Below are 18,829 nucleotides of genomic sequence, written 5' to 3'. Positions count from 1 at the left end.
TTTCTGTCTACAATTAGGGAAGGTAGATGTGCTAAATTAAAACCACAATATAAATTCGTTTTTATTGAACCTCAAAATAGTTTCCATTCTAAACTTAAAATGTTGATGCGAACAGATTATGTTAACACGTAAAATTCTCTTCACATTAAAATAACACAATTTTGTAATTTTATTATTTCTGCAACATATTATGCAACAAGAAGTAAACGGAACTTATGGACACATTACACTAAATAAAACTTAGCAATGGTACGCAATAAAGTTATAATATAATATTTCACTGAGCTACATACACTGAAATAGAAAACCCGAACATACATTACGGCCTGGTCTAGATCGAAAAAGGCATTGACTGTGCCGCATTTCGCTTTGTTGTGAAAAGTTGTGTAAACTGTGAAATGTTCGTTATCGGTTGTAATAACTGTAAATGGCTAAAATACAATAATTTGAATAATAATATGGAACAAGGAGACGTTTGTGGTACTATAAATATTGTAAGAAAAAGAGGTCAGAGTTATCCTTCTTCCGAAAGATCCAGGAAGGTGAGTTTATAAAATATAATATATAGGCTACTTTATGAAAATAATATATACACCTTATGTATTTCATATTTCAATAGTGGAAGGAAGGTCTTAATTTTTTCAAAAGAATACGATATCGAAAGTACAATACTTTTATCGTCTGCTGGGGAAAGGGTCTGTGATGAGGTGATAGTAGCGATCCTGGTGGTTAGCAACTATCTATGGATGCATATTTCAACTGTCTATGTAGGCATATTTAGTAAGTATTGAACTTCGTGACTGTATATACTAGACTGTGGTATTAATATTTTCTTTCTTTCTTTACCTTAGTTTAACCTCTCCTTTTTAGGTTCATTTACACGACCCATGTCACACGAGCCTTACAAGGCCGCGGCCTGTCGGGAGAGGAATTAATCTATTGGATCACATACATACTTTTTTGACCACACAATGACATGGAGGGCCTCCCGGGATAAGGGATCAGCTCAGTGGAAGGGCCACCTCCGATACAACACAAACATTTAAGACATTACACAGCATTCACTCACACATATGAAAGGATTAAGGGAAGGATCGCCGTCCATGACCGGACTTTCAAGAGGTACAATCCCGGCATTTGCCTGGAAATAACTGAGGAAACCATTAAAAACCTTAGTTAGGATTGCCGGCCCCTGGATCGAACCCCGGACTTCCCGAATGCATGGCCAGCCCTCCATCACGCCGCTAGCCCGCTCGGTTAGTATTAATAGCCTATTAATAATTATAATTATGAATAACGAAAACTGTAACAAATAATAACACCAATAACGATAGTGCAAAATTGCATATTCTATAATATATAACGTAACATTTATCCAAAACCGGTTTATAGTACTATCGAGAAGTCAATAATATTACAATTGAGCTTTGTCCTTCAAGTCTACTCAAGCGAAATAGGGAAAGGGGTACGTCAAGGATGCCCTTTATCACCCACCCTGTTCAACATCTACTTGGAGATTTTAGTGAAGAGTTGTTTTCAGAACATGAGAGGGGTGATAGTAGGAGGAAGAATAATAAAGTGCATAAGATTTTCTGATGATATGGCGTTGTTAGCAGAAGAGGAGACGATACTAAGGGATATGCTATTGGAGTAGACAATTTCACTTTAAATATGGCTTCATTTCGTTTCAAAAACAGACAATTCCGTGACTTAGTTTCAGAGATGGACAACTCCACTTTTCAAACTTAAATTTCGACCTGAATATTAATTTTAATCACATTTTGAGACTGAAAAAATATTTCTATGACCCATGAGAATGTTTAAAAAATTTACGTATACCGGTGACATTGGTTTCCAAGGATCTAGTTTTTCGCCTCTCCTGTAAAAAAAGCAAAAGTGGAGTTGTCCAACTTTGATACCAAGCTCCTCATATGCTACTATTACGTAAATGCGTTTCAAGTTATTCATAGTACGTATATATGCACATTCGAGGAGTTAATGAATATATAAACTTTTAACGTGTATGAAAACATATTTTGTTATTTTTCTAGCAATATGGTGCACAAAACAAGGATTAAGATTACGGAAAATAGGACAAATGGAATGTAGAAGAAACGCAGGCATTGAAACATATTCCAGTTATACTCGTATTTTATTTATTGCAATCTGACAACATACGAACAGTGCACTGTTGTCAGCGAATCATTGTGGAGAATTCCGCTGCAATCAACAAATCAATCCGTAATTAAATGCACTGCTGATCCTGTGAAGTTCAAAGGATCTCCTCGTCATTTAAAAAGATTCATGTGGACAACTGTAAAAGCTCGTTGCGTCGTAATTTAGAAAAATATGCAACTCTAGCAGAAATAACGTTATATCTCAATATTCTTATGTATAACAAAAAACACATCAATAATATCAATTTGCTTAAAATAAAATTTCTCTTTCTTTATTTTAACAGATTTTATTATTACAGTGCATATACAGAGTGTTTCCGAGGTGGTGTTACAAACTTCAATTTGAGATAAGGAACCCTGGTCCGGAAATGACCGAGTCGAAAGTTACAAGCAAAAATAGTTGTGTGGAAATGAAATAATTTTATTTATCTGTACACCTTATTTATGTGCATTTATCTGTACGTCTTACACATACTGTATTCATCTGACGTTCTTTACGTTGTTTACTTACAGTATTCCATTCAGTGCGCTGTCTGAGGGGTGGGGACAGGAAACTACATTAAAGCAATTCAGATAGCGTAATGTGTAACGGACATGGTCGGTCCTGATATGCACGTCTGTAGGCAGCAGTGTATGTGTACAAGTTGCAGTGTCCAGTCGATCAGTCCTAGTGAAATGGAAGAGTACATGAGAGTGGAATAAGCACACCTGGTTTTCGAATACGGATGAGCCAATGGGAACAGTAGACAAGCTCACAGATTGTATCGGGCCATGTACATACGTAGGAGACATCCGGTCCATACCATTTTTTCACGACTGTTGCAAAGGTTAAGGGAAGGAGGGCACGTGTTGCCAAATTACAATTCCATTTCCACACAACTATTTTTGCTTATAACTTTCGACTCAGTCATTTCCAGACCATGGTTCCGTATCTCAAATTCATACATGTGCTCTTCGCCATCATCCCTGAAAGTTTGTAACACCATCTCGGAAACACTCTGTATATTCCGGTTTTTTAAGTGCATACGTGCATTCATATTTTGTTGTTTTTAGTGCATAGGAATCTGCCCCCTCGACTGATAAATGACAATGGGGCTAAGGTGTAACGAAAATGAGAGGTAAAACAGAAGCATTACGATGAATTCTACCACATGATAAGTATGCCACCAGCTATCTGCGATCTTTAATTCTCGGTAGCTATTAGCCTAGATCATATATATACACTCAGATTTCTCGGCCTTAGAGGCTTTACGGTAACAACTTTTGTCAGGTTTACTATGCTGCCATCTAGTTGTTACATAAGGAGTCACGTCATAACTCCCATTTGAATTGCATTACCGACTGTACTGCCATCTCGTGTTCGTTTACGGCGGACGAGTGGCGATCCTGGTGGTTGTTTTCTTCAAAGTGCTACCGATTTTAACATAGAGATGAGCAATCTGTTATATATTATGTGATCTGGGTGGAAGGGTGGAAGAAGCTGCTCAAAACAGGTTTGTCTCCTATGCCTCTCATTTCGCCATTGCTCCGTTATTGACATCATCGCATCGCTTCTGATTAATCACTGTAGTTTCAAAGGGACGTTGAAAGAAGGATTATCTATTAAAAGAAATCTCACGAGAAGTGGCATGGATCAAATTTCTGCCTCATTTGTTAAGAAGAGTTAGATGAGCTGTGATTGTGCCTGCTGAGATAGGCGGGACGTATGGATCGAATGGGGGGGAAGCAGGAAACCTTATGAACAGTTGGGCGGGAAAACCTGAGGGGAAAAAAGGATATTAGGAGAGATGAAACGCAGGTGGGATGATAACAATGGTAGATAGGAGAGAGGGGACTCCGTATAGTCTACAGAAGATAGACTTGGCTTGGGAAGGGTGCAGAGGGGAGAGTCTGCAAGAGATGGTAGTCAACTACAGTCTTCTGTAAAAAATGCAGTGGTGTGTTCGAATATCGTCTAAGATATGGTTGTTAGTTATGTAGTATAGTACTATTTTATTTAACGACTCTTTAATTCAGATATTATTTAGCTTCAAAATTCAATAATTAAATGATTCCACCAATATAATCAAGAATTATTAATAATTGGTATAACTATTACCCTATATTATTAACAATAATTCAATGATGACAAGATATTGTACGAGAAGGTACTTATCAAGGATTACTGTACATACTAAAATAATAACAAAAGGATTATGGGCGAGAAATTTTTACAAAATTTTGCCTGAAATCGACACAGGCTTCTGTGCTTTTTTATTCATGTAATTCGAATACAGATATTACACGGAAAAAAAATCAAAATTTCCATCAGTAGTACCGTCACCATCGGCGTCACAACGAAAACAGAAACCAAGACGTATATGGTATTTAAAAAATAAGAGATAAATTTAATTGCTCGTAATTTCTTCATTTTCTACACAAATCTTAAAAATTCTGGCACTGACATATTATTACACAAAGAATGGGTTTGTTTTGATAACCAATTATTGTCACAACTTCATCGTAGATGTTGTATGTGTCCACCATTTTGTTCTGAGTGTGTTCTGGAACATCTGCAGTGTGCGATGGAGTCATTCAACTCAACAATTGGTTTGCTCAAGAAATTCTTTCCTTCAGACAGCCCCACAACCAATAATCTGCTGGGTTATATCTGGCGATCTTGCAGGCCAAGCTACAAGAAAGTGCTTACTGATAACTCGACTGCCACAACAATCAAAAACAATTTCGTTGGCATGGTGATGAAAAAGAATTCTATTTCTTATGTAACAAGTCAATGCCAAGATTCTTAAGATTGAAAAGGAATAAAGAAAATATGAGGAATTAGCCTATACTTATTTCTTACTTTTGAAAAAATCAATATACCGAGTGTACTAAATGGATTCTGATAGACATGAAATACATTTTACAGTTAAGCTATAAGTAAAACTTTGGGAAGTGTTTATGTGATATATAATATACAAATATTTACAAGTTTTATTTAAATATCCTTTATGGTTTTACCTGAAATAGCATTAACGTTCTTATTTCAAGTAGAACACATTATATAGGCCTATTCTCTCACATGATGTATCATCCGTACATTCTGAGCTCGATGATGTGTCTTAAGTAAAATTTTGATTGTCAGTATTTTTGTAAATTGCATTAAAAAAGATAGTTCAGATCAGGAAGCGAGACCTGGCATGTGAGATGCGCGTGAGGGGTAAGAATAGGCGTTTGGGAGTTTGTCAATATTAGACTACATGAATCTATCGACATGGAAGGCCACGTTACACTAAAATCTTATCTTTCCCCTCCTTCAGGAAGAATTTGTCTTTACCAACAGTCAAAAGAAACAATAAACATTTTTACGACAACAGTTAAAACAATATTTATGGTGTTTCCACACATCAATTTTAATTTTTAACTTTTAGCCATATTTTAAATCTCTTAGCAATTAGCACTATTATTTATAAATTTAATTATTGTTTCCAACCATGAAACTATTTGTATATTAATTTTGTAAAGTGTTCATACTTTGTTCCATGTATTGTGGGTCCCTATCACCACGGCATGGCGCGACCTCAGGTTGCGGATAGAGGAGACGGCCTCCAGATATGGAGGGTAGCTGCGAATATATTGAATAAGCAGTCGTGAACAGCCGATAAGGGTTGGTCCTCCAGCTTGGGGGTTGGGCGAAGGGCTAACAACCCATCACCGTAAAAAAACAGCTTGTTACGAATCCACGCAATAAGCCACGCATTGTATTCTTCACCAGACATAATTAGGAACATTAAATCCAGATGATTGAGATGGGCATGGCATGTGGCACGTGTGGGCGAATCCAGAAATGCATATAGAGTGTTAGTTGGTAGACCGGAGGGAAAAAGACCTTTGGGGAGGCCGAGACGTAGGTGGGAAGATAATATTAAAATTGTTTTGAGGGAGGTGGGATATGATGATAGAGACTGGATTAATCTTGCTCAGGATAGGGACCAATGGCGGGCTTATGCGAGGGCGGCAATGGACCTGCGGGTTCTTTAAAAGCCATTTGTATGTAAGTAAGTTGTAAGTTCATAGTTTGTTAGCACCACTTCTTAACGATCTGAAGATGACAAATCATTGCCGAAAACGTATATCAATTTAAATTGTTCTACATGTTATGCTAATTATGTGAATAAATAATCACTTACCAAAGTGATAAGCTGTCAAAGACGGCAAATACATTAGTTATTTATTTAATTGATATATTATCAAATCATCTCGCAAATTCTTAAAGATTCCCTGCAGATTATACAGTTTCATTTATACCACTCAGAACGCCTTAATTAAGGATATGCTAATTTTAAATAAAATCTTTTATTTATAAGTATAATTTTATAGCCATCTTCTAAGAGTTTATTTTATAATTGATAATCAATGGTGCTTAATTATTACATTTTATTTTTATAACAATATTCATATTTAATTGATTACATTTGTTTGCTATTAATTTCCGGATCCTCGTGGTCATCCTTAATTAAGGCCAGACGAGTTATTTCTCTCTCTCTTTCTCAACTTTCATGACTTCAAAACTTCAATTTTCCGACTTTTCCTATGAGACCGGAGTTTTGGGACACTCTGTACATAACATATAAGATCTACAAAATTCAGTTACACCCGACACTTGAAACATATTTGTCCAGTTTATTTCGCGGAATAGCAATTGCAATAGCCTATATACGTGTATTTCAGAGAAAATAATAAAAAATAATACTTTTAGCAACATTAAAATACTGTAGGTAGACCTAAGGCTACTTTCCAAAACAGGAAAGTAAAAAGGTGTCACAGGCAATGAAAATACATGTGGATCGATTATATGTTGTTTGGTTTCCAAGGAAACGAGAAGTTCTATGTTGTCAGTTTTGAAGCGAATGTTGTTAGAATTGGACCTTTGGTAAAAAACACACACATACACATACAAAAGTGATGGTGAAAACAAGCACAAAGGAGAGGGGTGACCTGACCTGATAGAGCACTACAAAAAACATTCCACAACGAAGGACTTGATGGTTTGTATTTTGTGCTGAGTATTGTTGGATTCGAGGACGTTTGAAAACAAAGCGTTGAGAAGAGAGGACTATTAACACCCGAGAGAGATGAATTGACGGGGAGTGTAGATTATAGAGGGAAGAGCCTCGCGGTTTGAATTCCGCACAGGGCGCAAAAAATAAATTTACCCACAGGTCACAGCTTCGTTTTCCACTCAGCTCTTTACGTACTTCGTTACAGCAACACGATGCTCTAATGTTTTCAATTTGTGGTGTCACTGGTCTTATTTGCTAGCAAAGGTTTGTCAGTTAATTTATTTAAAGGAGTTAATTAAAATACGTGCGATAAAACGGAGTAAACGAAGGATTTTTAAGAGTGGAGATGGTTGAAATGTTAGTCATTTTCCGACAATTTTTTTCTTTTTTAAATTTTGTAAACATAACCGTCCTCAAAATTCATGCTTTAGTTATATTTCACAACTACAAACAGTTACGAACAGATTTTCGTGACGGGAAATCGACATTTTAAAGTCATTTTTCTACAACTTTATTTTAATTTCATTTAATCACATTAAAATACTATATGTCCCAACAAATTTCAGACTAAGAAGTTGAATTTTTTATTACATGTTCTGAAAGGTAGGCTATGGTTAATAAATATTAAAAAAAGTATTACTAACGTCAATAACACAGGCCTCCAAAATTAAGGGTCATAAAAACTTTTCTAAAGTTGGCACTTTCAGCGATGTGCATGTAGCTTTATTGAATTGAATATGGTAAAGTTGGGAGGCTGAAGGGAAAAAGACCTTTGGGGAGGTCGTAACGTAGATGGGAGGATAATATTAAAATGGATTTGAGGGAGGTAGGATGCGATGATAGAGACTGTATGAATCTTGCTCAGGATAGGGACCAATGGAGGCTTATGTGAGGGCGGCAATGAACCTCCGGGTTCCTTAAAAGCAAGTAAGTAAGTAAGTAAGTAAGTAAGTAAGTAAGTAAGTAAGTAAGTAAGTAAGAAAGTAAAGTGATGAAATGAAACATGCCCTGTGGTAAATATTAAGGGTATATTTTACAAAAGCCATTAGATTGTCATAACTGACAGCTCACATTTAGTCAAATGCTTTATACCGCCTTTTTGTTTTCATGGTGAAGTTGCGTTTGTTGCTTTTCCTCTTGTGTGAGGTTCAAGACATGTTCTTTGTGGCCAATGTTTTTGTTACTATGACTGCTTCTTGTTTTGCTATCCCATCCACAGAAGAAATATGGAAACTTAGTATACCCAGCTAGCTGATCAAGAAGCATGCACAGTTTTCTCAGATATCTACAGATCATGCAGTTATAATCAGAAATTACGAAGCTGGTACACTTATCATCGAAGGTATTCGACCAATAATTTTATGATCGTGTAAGCGAACTTTCTAACAACGGTGTAAGTCAGAACCAAAGATATGAAAAATTGACAAACTTTGAAAGAGTTCCTCTAGTTCTCAATAGGTAGCACCATTATTGGGAGCCGTTAAACAGTATCAGGTAAAATAATTATGTACATTAAGCATGAACTATTATTCTAATAGACAATATCAACGGTTTCCAGCCAAACTCAATGTTGTTTTATAATCATTAGAGTGGGATGAAAAATTGAATTATATAACACGGGTATATTTATCTACGATTGGTAACAGTGACTATCATCTCCGCTACCTATTTATAGAAGTAACAACTAAGGAATCAACACTTACACCAACAAATTATCGATCACTATCGATTACTAGTGTCAGATATCTTTGAACGCCAGTGTACCAAAACTGTTAAGGGTGTGAGTTTGTACTATAATTTTACTGAATGAAAAGTAATAGCGCATCTCAATATCAGTGTACAAGAACGACAAACATGTACAGCCAGGTGGTAACCAAACATATGCTCCAGTTGTCTATAATCTTAGAACAATAAAATAATAAACGAATAATAAAAAAAAACAATAATTTGTAATTATGAACTTCGTAACTCCCAAACTAAAATAATTTACTTATACATATAAAAATACCATACAACGTATACAATTGAATTGGTCATTGCTAAAAGGCCCTTTCTCCGTATTTTTGCAAAAATGAGTTAACTACAGATTCAACATCCTTACACATAAATACACAATCTGTGCTAAAAGAACTTTCCTCAAGCCTTCATACACACGCACAGTTGAGCATTTCATTTTTCGTGTCATGCTAAAATGCCCTTACTCCAGGATAGAGGGCCTTCTAGCTGTGAACTTGTCATTTAGCGGTGTTTCCATCTGATGACAAACCTTTATACTTACTATACTATCAGCTATCTTCATTGTTTGAAGCGGTCTGTTTATTCTGCTCTGATCTTTATTTGTGTTTTAATACAAATTATTATATTATACGCAATTTCGGCTAATTAAAATGGAGACTGAGAGTTTGAAAAGCAAAAAGAGATGTAGTGATACTTGCAGTTGGAAACGAATTATATTAAAGAAAGCCAAAGTTAAAGGCACTGAACATGTGACTTACTCTGGAGAATTGGTGGCTGAAAGACGAACTGGTGAGGATTGTAGGTAAGTTCAGAATATTTACACTGAATCACTGACGTAAATGAATATTGCATAAAAATGTTATTTCTTAGGCCACAAAAATCTTTATAGGCTATATAAAATATTTATGCATGCACAAAAATAAAGTCACTCATTAACTGGTGGCCCATGTTTTACAAAAGAGGTCTTTCTGTAGAATCTTATGGTAGGAAGGTACCTCGGTGTTCGAAGTTGTCATTCGCCCCTGCGAGTTATTATGAATATATGTACAATGCCACTCTCCCTCATATTGTTTCAGCATCCAAGTTCATTGATGGTTGTATTAGGCATACCTTTGCTCTTTGTCTACCTGGAATTGAAAACATAGTCCTTCCCCAACGTCCTACTTATGATGAATTGATTGCAATCAACCCAGACAAAATGCAGGATATCAAGAAAATTCTATGCTACATTCCCCATGAACAGGTATCTTATTATGAGAAAGTTGTAAATTCTCCACTAGCAGAACATAGAGAAAATACAGAATGAAATCGTGAAGTTATATTTAAAACAAGGGCCTAAAACTTTTTAATACGCAATTAAAATATATTTTAAGAAGAGAAATATACTTTTAACTTGAAATAATGGTAGTTTATTTAATTTACAATCCCCTATTTTATTACAGTACTCCATTTTTAACCAAATGTGAAATTATTTTAAGTTCACTGCTAAAAGGCCCTTAAATTTGAATTTTTAATTAATAATATTATACAAACTACATATGACAACAAAATAAAAATTGTGCTTCCAGAAAGCACAAATATACCTTTATGATGGGCAGTCACTACATTGCTCTACGAAGATTAGTATTTCTTAAAAACAGTTTTTTTTTCGATTTATTCAGAACTAACATTTTTGGACAAAGAGCCTTCTAGCAATGACCAATTCAATTATGATTCTAGCCTCATTATAACAAATAATAATGAACATTTTTCATTTTATCAAAATAAATACTTCTTTTATATTTGTACGCTCAAAATATTCGTTCTACGTCACAAGACGTTACTAGAGCAAATCTGAAATATTATGATACAGTGCCTATATCTTACCATCATCAGTGTATCTCATGTGGCACATAATGTTAAACCCATTTGTTTTCAAGAAAAGTTTTCATTTCTATTGCAATGACAGCTAGGAAGTTCGTATCGTAATTCCGATGTTGAACATGGACTGTAACGCAACCGAATACATAGCAGCACGAGACGTCAACATTTAACGAAGAATAATCCGGGAAAAAATAAACATGTTACATATTCTCAATTGCATAATTATGTAGTAACAGATGAGTTTACTTTTTTGGAATCATGAATAATATTAACATTACGCAAATTAATACAATAATAACAGCTCACTTCAGAATCTAAAATATTAATATAAATTAACAATATTCTTCAAACTATTCACGACTCTACACAGCTCCACAATATGCCACTATGCATTGTTTATGTCAGTGGCCGGCAGAAGCTGCAGTTATGACGTAAGAGCCAGTCAGGCCTCAAGAGCTTGGAAGAGCGAGCAGTTGAGTCGTATTACTGTAACACGCACCAGCGCAGTGGCGTCAGTGCAGCAGTGATACGACAGTTCTTGGAGATAAATTGATGGAATCACATTCCTGTATTTTGCTAGGGAATAACTACTCTGCGGTCATGATGGCAACATTCTTGGCAAATTCCCCGTCATTAAAAGAACGCATGTTCTTTGCAATGGCTAGTGAAATCCTATAACTTATCTTAAGCCTTAAGCTTACCATTGAATCACTGACAGTGTGTTCCCTAGCTTCACTTAACAATTTATCTTTCAATTGCTGCACTAGTATTTGTCGATATTCTCTCTCATATTTGTCATAATCATTTGTGTGGCATACAAAATAATGACAATGTATATTGAATTTCTTTACATGCTGAAACAGATTGCCACAAATCAAACACTTCGCAATTCCTCCATACTCCATAACACAGCTTGATCTCGACAAAGCATTTAGTTTGGGCACGGTAGTAACACAAAGTGATGGTGTGTTTCAAAACTTGAAATATACTTTGCATACTACTCACCAAGTTAGGGCCTATATAGTTCAATCTGTATATTGTGTAGGAAAATGTCTGTTAAAAACACTTGAACTATTTTCAAGTTTCCGAGTGGACAAAGTGTTGTAGTACTGCTTAAATTATTTATTTCTATATTTGTATATTTATAGCAGTTTCGGAGCCTCATTTACATAATGCGAACGCTTCTGCAGGTGGCTGTATTATGAATTTCATATTAATATAAGTATATTCAATTTAATTACAAACCAAAATATTTTGTTACATTGATTTATCACGGATGTACAGTTTTGTTTTCGTACAAATGTATTGTAATTGTGCTGTTTCCATACTACCTCAGACGAATGGATCGCGCTCTGTCATTGCATAGGCGCCGTACCACCACTGTTCAGTTGAATCTTCTCTCCACGCTGTGCTCAGTATGCAGAGATTGCCGAGCAAAGAGCATGGCGGCTCCGTGGTATGACGTCACAGAGCACGGAACATGCCGGTCACTGGTTTATGTGAACATACTGTGTATCGTCTGTAGCGAGCGGGAGCAGGGCGAGGCGCGGGTGATATCTGAATCCTCTGGATTCAAACCCCCCATAAAGACCATTTTGTTCAGAATTGAGTTATGCCCACATATTTCTTGCTAAGAATGAATTATAATGATTTATATGGTTTGAATTTAAAAATTCACTAAATTTAAAGTAAAAGGTTTGTTATGAATCAGTGTTAGGTTGAAAAATCCTCTCTATTTACCACCAATCCAAATTTTTTGATTTGTGAAAGTGGATAGGGAATTTTGAATCTATAGGATTCATCTATACTCCTCGCTGTACTCAACTGAAATCTACTGTTTTGGTACGAATTTCCTACCTATGGTTATGATCTTTATATTTTATCTTTCTAATAACCAGTTCAAGATTTTCAGAAGTTAATTTTTTTATTGGTTATTTAACGACGCTGTATCAACAACTAGGTTATTTAGCGTCGATGAGATTGGTGATAGCGAGATGGTATATGGCGAGATGAGGCCGAGGATTCGCCATAGATTACCTGGCATTGGCCTTACGGTTGGAGAAAACCTCGGAAAAAACAAAACCCAGCCATGACGGTGGCTCAGAAGTTTATTTAAGGTGTACCGAATGACCAACAGGTAACGAAGCATACTTCTTACAATTGTGAAAAAGCACTGATCACTGCCTTCAGACTTCTTTTGGAGGACTCGATAAAAGTGTCCGTTCATCCACTTCGTACTGAACATTAAACTTTTGTATCAAACCAGGAATATCACTGCAGTATACTAAGGAACCCTCTTGTGAAAAGTAGCGAGTAAATTCCTCTGCTGTACTCCTGCCAATGAAGAAATGTTCCTGGTGTCAGCAAATTAATTTCTTTTAATCTGGAGCATTAGAGCTCAGCTCTTTCCTTAGGTGTTGTCACTAATTTTCGAATGATCTATGCAAAACAAAATCCGGAAAACTTTCGAAAGAACGATCACATTGTTCGCCAGTTTCTTTTCTTAGATTATTTTAGTCGGTTATTTAACGACGCTATATCAACTACTAGGTTATTTAGCATCGATGACATTGGTGATAGTGAGATATTTGGCGAGATGAGGCCGAGGATTCGCCATAGATACCTGACATTCGCCTTACGGTTGGGAAAAACCTCGGAAAAACACAACCAGGTGCTCAAGTGGCAATCGAACCCACGACCGAGCGCAACTTAAAATCGACAGGCAAAGTCTCAGCAATAACTAACAATTTTTTTCATATAAGGAAGTTTTACTGATCGTTGAGTGTATGAGAAGGCCTTAAGACCTTTACTCTACCAGGTTAAATAAAATCATTATTATTATTATTATTATTATTATTATTATTATTATTATAAACAGTTACATATGTCTCTTAATTTATTCCATTGCAGTTTGAAAGCGAATCTGTTGTCAAAGTCGCTCTAATCTTGTTTGAAGAGACTATACCCAGCTCCCAACCCACAATGATTAAACTCTCCGCCATCTATGCGGTACGTGAGTCGTTGATAACGGATGATCGCAGGTTCAAACTCCGACACTAGAAAGCATTTTTCACTCCTGAGTACTAGGTAATGCTGCAGCATGTGTAATAAAGCTGATAAAATGGCCACTAACGTCAGACGTGCATATAATATTGACCTAGAACCTAGACATATACGACTTTCTTTTGTTTCATGTTTCCATAGTAACGCAGACTTCTAAATGAACGTTTGGCGCTGTAGGCAGTGAAACTTCACAGATTGAGACAGGAAATACAAACAGAATATCTGACTCAATAGTTGAGTAAGGTTCTTTTATGTAAGACAATATACCAAAAGAATTTTTCAACTGTCAAAGGACATACAAAAGTGATAAAAGTACAAATTATTGTAATGCGAAGAAAAGTCTAGCCTACTATTAAACGCAAAACAATAAAAATTCGAATTACATTATTATTATTATTATTATTATTATTATTATTATTATTATTATTATTGTTATTATTACTAGCCGTGCCCGTGCGCTCCGCTGCACCAGTTAGAAATAAATATAAAGTAATTACATAATTAAAATAGGATCCAAGGAACATTCGTGTTTGATAGAAGGATAAATCGTTTAATATGTTACTTAATTTAAATTGTATTTAAATAATTAAAATGCGATCATTTTGGCCCAGAGAGCAATCATTTGGTGCAATGACAATTCCTTTCGCATGTTTATTTGTTATTACATGCAACTATAATTTAATTAATGTACAAAATAGCCTATTAAGTTTTCTGTGCATAAGAAGCTATTTTAATCTTACCTGTCCTCAATTCACTCAGACGTTACTGTAATAACATTATAGCATTATGTCCATCTAGAGAAACTACACTTTCCAATGGTGAAATAATAATTAATTATACAAATCGGTTAATTTAGCATCCGATATTACTTCATACAAACACAGAAACATTCTCTTTAGGCTATGTTTAATATCTTTCAATTGTTGTTGTCCAAGTCCCCTTATAGAGGAAGTCATTTGTTTATTTCATTGCACCGCCTTAGATGGCGTTATTTTAATTTTAAAACTCATCTATATCATTCAATATCAGTCCTATAAAAATTTTGCAAAGAATAAAACTGATCGGAAATCATTTTTAAAGAAATCTTTGTTATGCAACATTTTTCACAAAAATCAATAATAAGCGAGATATTTCGATTTATTTAATTCCGGCCCCCTTATAACCCCCCTTTCAAATAAAGTATTTTGAATGCCATATAGTCTAAAATCTAAGTTACAACGAACTTAATTTATATTTCAATTTTCATATAAATCGCGTGAAAAGGTAACAAAAATGCAGACAGACAGACAGACAGACATACAAACAAAAATTTCAAAAAAGCGATTTTCGGTTTCAGAGTGGTTAATTATATATGTTAGGACCAATTATTTTTGGAAAATCGAAAATTACCAGAAAAATTTCGGCTACAGATTTATTATTATTATTATTATTATTATTATTATTATTATTATTATTATTATTATTATTATTATTATTATTAAATTAAATTAAAATATGTCAGAACTAAGTTAAAATTATAATTACAAAAAATAATATTATTATACAATAGTGGTCGCAGAGGTCTGAAGCTTCTCTGGACTCCGAGATATTACTGAGAAAGGCCGCGAGACACTGCTAATTTCATACGTAATTTCGGGGCCCTCATGTCAGTACCGAGGGGAGATGGTGTCATCACACAAATTACATTGGTTCATGACCTAACAACATTAGTATTCTGCTGTGACTCATATTTTTTATTTCGGCAAGGATCCCGGAACGGTTGCCCGTACTCGGTGCGGGAAAGGACGTATTCTATGTCCAAATTAAGAATGAGGAAGGAAAAATAAGGAATCGGAGAAAGAAGAAGGAATATAGGAAAGAAAGAACGATGGAAAGAGAAATAAATAAAGAAATAATAAAGATGAAACAAAAAATATATATATATATATATATATATATATATATATATATATATATATATAAACAAGGAGAGGAAGACTGTAGAAAGGAAGACGGGAGAAGGATGAAACACATCTATCACTGCAAGATGTGACGCTGAAGTGAGAGTTCTTCTAAAGGAGTGTCTGTGTGGTTTGCAGATTGCGTGTGTTCCTGTAGTTGTAATTCATATTTCCTCATCCCTCCCTTTTCAAATTTCAAGATTCCATCATTTTTTACGATTATCAGAAGGAAGTCCAAAGCGATCGCAGATATCTCTCCCCTCCCAACAGCCTAATGGCCTCGGGCGATTGATCCAAATCCGGTTGTTAGGCTCCAATTGTTGCCAGCCCAACAGTTTCCCGCCAACAGGAAACGACTTCCATAATGTCGTGAGATGCCGAGTTCCAACTGCGTCCCTTGTTCCGAACAGCTGTTTTGTACTAGAAGTAATGTTCTATCCAATAACGTACCTTTATCCAACACCTCCTAATAAAATAGCCCGTTGCTATGTTGCTATGCAGTATATGCATAAAGTTATACTGTATACTAGTGGCTTGTGCAGCAAATGCTGCAAACGTAGTTAATTAGAAGTTCAAATAAAAGTTATTCTGATTTATTTTTCAGAAAAATTACCCGACATTTTAAAAGTTATTTGCTTCCATAATATTGAGATGCAACATTTAAAGCATCATAATAACTGAATGAGGTGTAACCCTGTCAAAAATATATCTTTTAAAAAGTTTCCTCTCAATGTTTTTTTTTTTTTTTTCCTTGAACAGATCCATCTTCAGTTCTTTGAGTTCTCCCTATACCAAAATGATATGATTGACAGCGATTACAGATATAATCGATTAATCCAAAGGAATATCAAATTAATTTAGATGTAGTTTAAAGATGCAGCTAAAATAAGAAGCATGACTCAATTTACTAATACCTCTTCCATATTACTGCACTGCATCCTAGAAAAATTAGAGAATCACACATATATTATAAGTATCTACACCGCCCCGCCATTAAATATATGAAAAGACTTACACCACTTGATTAATAACTGTAAAAGTATTACATTTTTAATAACAATATTATCTTACGCAAGCTGTGTAGTTTTCAGTAACATACAGCCTATATTCTGTAGCTGCTACTCTGTAAATTATAGATATAAAGATCCGTTACTCTGTAAATTATAGATATAAATAACTAATTTAAGATATTCTGTACGTCTGCTTATACAATCCCAAAAGGTTTCACTTTCATATCATCAATATATAAATAGCATTAATGTATATCATTAGTGACAAATATATCATGGCAGAAACTGTAATAATATTTAATTTTTAATGGTAATGATGTCATCAAACGTTCTTAAGTTTTGTAGTTTTTAAAATCCAATGCACAGCTACACTCAGAAAATTACACATCAGAGAATCAGACCTGTAAATTATTTTTAGCAAGTCTTGAGATGTTCTAAAAAAATTACACATATGAAGATCGATATATTGAGATTATGATGTCAGAATCTGAGTTCCAAATATGAGCAATCCTGCAGATCATGACCTTCGTATAGCATTGTTTATTGTAGTGTGTGTGTTTTGTTTTATTCTGAAAGGCATTAGTTCTTAAAACTGACGACAGATGGATTTTAGAAAATAGGAAAATGATGTAGAAAAATTGACATTTCACTGAAAACTACCATTTTTCTGAAAAACTTTGGGTTCCAAGCTTCAAAATGAGGGTTCATTTATTAAAATCCGTTCAGCTGTTTTCCCGTAATTTCCATTACCAGTTCAGATTATACAGATTTTTATCTTTGTTGCTAGGATCAAGTGGACATTTCCAATTTTGTTTTGTAGTCACTCGTTGTTATAGCGACGACTGATTTTTGTAAATATTTATCCACTCGTTGTTACTGGCAACAGTAAGTAAAATAACATAGCAGCGTGTTTTCCATTTTATTTAACTACTAGCCGTACCAGTGCGCTCCGCTGCACCCGTTAGAAATAATTATAAAGTAATTTCATAATTAAAATAGGACATTTGATCCAGGGAACATTCGTGTTTGATAATAGGATAAATCGTTTAATATGTTACTTAATTTAAATTGTATTTAAATAATTAAAATGCGATCATTTTGGCCCAGAGACCACTCATTTGGTGCAATGACAATTCCTTTAACTTCTTTCTCAATTATTGTTATTACATGCAACCATAGTTTAATGAAGATTGACATCATTTAGATTTAATATGTATACTTTATATTACTTGCTATATGTTTCCATTGAAATATGGTAATAACTTAATTTAACCCTTGTTTTCTACGTCTTTAGAAAATGGCGCTTGGCCCATTATGGCTTTGAACCCTTCAAATAATTGAAATAGTGATACAGCATATATAGTGATATGTAGGCTAATTATATGTCTTTCTTTCTAAATTGTTAGAATTCACGATCTCCTATGTACCATTGCCATGGAATGAATAAATGTGTTTTTTCTTCCTACTCAAAAATTTTATATTTTGCACGTAGGAGTTATTGCAGGACCAACAACTCTATAATCTGAGGCGGCGGTGTAAAATGTATTATATCGTTATTTTAAAAGTCTTGTATATCCTTAAATATCAGTCCTATCAAAATTTTGCATACAATAAAACTTATCGGAAATCATTTTTAAAGAAACTTTTGTTAGGTAACATTTTCACAAAAAGCAATAATAAGCGAGATATTTTTCTATTGATTTAATTCAGGACCCTTTAAATAAAGTATTTTGAATGCTACATAGCCTAAAATCTAAGTTACAACAAACTTAATTTATATTTAAATTGTCATCGAAATCCGTTCAGCCATTATCGTGTGAAAAGGTAACAAACATCCAGACAGAAAGACAGACAGACAAAAATGTCAAAAAAGCGATTTTCGGTCTCTGGATGAATAATTTTATTATACATGTTAACACCAATTTATTTATTATTTATTTATTTATTTATTATTTTGCTAATAATTATAACGTAACATATAATATATTCAGAAAAAA

At 34.5% G+C, this 18,829-nt stretch overlaps 1 protein-coding gene across 3 annotated transcripts in view; it reads right to left on the bottom strand.

Annotated features, from left to right (window-relative positions):
- LOC138712306 (follistatin-related protein 5-like) overlaps nucleotides 1–18,829 on the bottom strand; it is a 218,015-nt gene that overhangs the window by 91,129 nt on the left and 108,057 nt on the right. The gene's annotated exons all lie outside the window — the stretch shown is intronic.

The sequence above is a fragment of the Periplaneta americana genome, chromosome 13 (genome assembly GCF_040183065.1).
Source record: "Periplaneta americana isolate PAMFEO1 chromosome 13, P.americana_PAMFEO1_priV1, whole genome shotgun sequence".
NCBI lineage: Eukaryota > Metazoa > Arthropoda > Insecta > Blattodea > Blattidae > Periplaneta > Periplaneta americana.
The sequence above is the reverse complement of the archived record's forward strand: the minus strand, read 5'-3'. Positions and strand labels throughout refer to the sequence as shown.